The sequence below is a fragment of the Echinops telfairi genome, unplaced genomic scaffold, assembly GCF_000313985.2.
Source record: "Echinops telfairi isolate 266 unplaced genomic scaffold, ASM31398v2 ScPeMD7_7;HRSCAF=31, whole genome shotgun sequence".
NCBI classification, from domain to species: domain Eukaryota; kingdom Metazoa; phylum Chordata; class Mammalia; order Afrosoricida; family Tenrecidae; genus Echinops; species Echinops telfairi.
The window spans coordinates 18,491,106-18,493,296 of NW_022103904.1; positions in this window are offsets into that span (position 1 = coordinate 18,491,106).

Here is a 2,191-nt window from a genome sequence, read left to right on the forward strand (position 1 = left end):
AAAAAAAAAAAAAATCCCTGGTAGGAAAGTCACTACATAATGTCAATTGTCTTGAGGTTTGCTTTAAAAAAAAAAAAAAAAAGTTCTTATTGTCTAGGAAGGGACTGGGCAGTGTTCACCTTTCTGCTTGTTCGTCACTGCATGAACTGTTCACCTTTAATCTATAAAGTTATGTATAAATATAGTGAGGCAGAGTACTTCTTCAGCCATTAAGGAGAAGGTATGGCCTGCACTAGCTTGGACGTGTGTGGCGTTGAGGCAAAGAACGTTCTGTGAACATGAGCACAAAGAAATGGAGGTGCCAACATGTGGAGCCTTGCTCTGTGACAAGCCAGGCCATCTTTTCTGGATTTCTCTGGAGTCCTTTTGGAGGATCACTTTTTACAGATGGGCCTTGTCCTAGTTCACCAAGTGGACAGCTGGCTGCTTCAGCGTGGACTGTCCACTTGGCATCTCTTCCTCACGGCCACCGGAGGCCTCAAGAGTGCTGCCGTGAGGAAGCACTATCCACCTCTGAGGCATCGCTCTCTCAGTTTCCTGACTGCCTTCTCCAGAACCTAAACTTAATTGCCAATAAATGCAAGGCATGGGCTTCCCCTTCCTAGGATTTCTGCAAACGTCTCCCTATCAGGATTTGACCTAGCCCCAGGGGGGGACCACTCCTGGCGCATTCCTCTGCACCCTGGCAGGCAGCTCAAATGAGCCCTTCTTTTGCATGGACTTTGCAAGTGCCCCGGGGCCACTTGAGTGTCATTCACTGACTCCGCGGTATGGAAACTGGTATGCTTCATCTGACAACCCATCATGCTTCTAAGAAGAAAGAGACCTGTAGCAGGCATTCTGATATAGATAATATATAGACATAGTTACTGTGTGGGGTTTAGGACTTACAAAAAGCCTGTTAAGATACTGGCTTCCATTTTCCTAAGAAAAATACTCAAATGCTATATTCTTTGAAACAGTGGCCCTGATTTCAAACCCAGAAGAGAGTCACTGGATGATTGACTTGTTATGTCCCTTTGATTAAAATCTGTGCCTTATGGAACTGAGATACTTGGTCTAGTTTTAATCCTTGATATTTTTAAAACAGAAGTGCTGATGTCATAAATGATGGTTGATAAATCCCCTTGTGACCCCTGTTGAAATCAATAACTATATGAGGGTGCTGATTTCTCATGAATGTAGGTGCTGCTCCAGCTGGCTGGGTGTCAGTGGTTTCTGGTTTCATCCCAACCCATCTATGTGCAGGCCAGCGTGCCTACTGAAATGGTTCTGGAGAATGCGAGATTGTTAAGTGCTTACTAACCAGTTGATTTTTTTAGGCTTTAGCAGCATTTGAAACTGGTTTGTTCTGTGCTCAGAGCAGCTGGAACCAACCTGGTTTGATTACATGAGGTGAGACTCTCACATCACGGTGCTCTGAGAAATCACCTGGCACTATGGACTTACCTCACCTGGAAGAACCCTGCCTTGTAGCTAGAGTGTGGGATCCGGCTACATGCAGAGAAACGTTTGTTTCAGTGGAATCTTGGCTTACGAGTCCAGCCCTGTTGCTGGACCATGAGCTGCTCTCACAACTTCAATTTCCTCCGCCACAAGGTACAGGTAGTAGCATCTTACCTGCAGGGCATGAGAAGGAAGGTTAAAAATAACAGTGCCCAAGTGCGTACCTAGCAGGGGGCTTGGCATATTGGTGTTAGCAAATGACCACTGAACTCACTACCAGTCGTGGTGGTGGTTGGTGGCACTCTGGAAACCCTGACTTATGCCATTCTTTTGCAGGGTCTTTGGGTTTGTGGCCCGAAAACAGGGCAGCAGCACGGACAATGTGTGCCACCTGTTTGCAGAGCACGACCCTGAGCAACCGGCCAGTGCCATTGTGAACTTTGTGTCCAAGGTCATGATCGGCTCCCCAAAGAAGATCTGAGACTCTCTCACTCCTCCGCCCCTCAGGAAGCCTTTCAAGGACTTTGAGGTGTTAGGGGATTGGGATGGGGCAACCACGTTGTAGCAGACTCACATCCCAGGACTCTCAGCCCAAGAGAAAAAAGTGGATCGCCCAACTTCACAAATACAAGAACCACCAACCTCACCATTTCCTGGCCTTTCCTTAATCCAAACTCCTCACGTGACACCTTTCGGTAGCCAAGTGCTACTGGAATGAAAAACTGGACCCAGGATGCCTCCAACA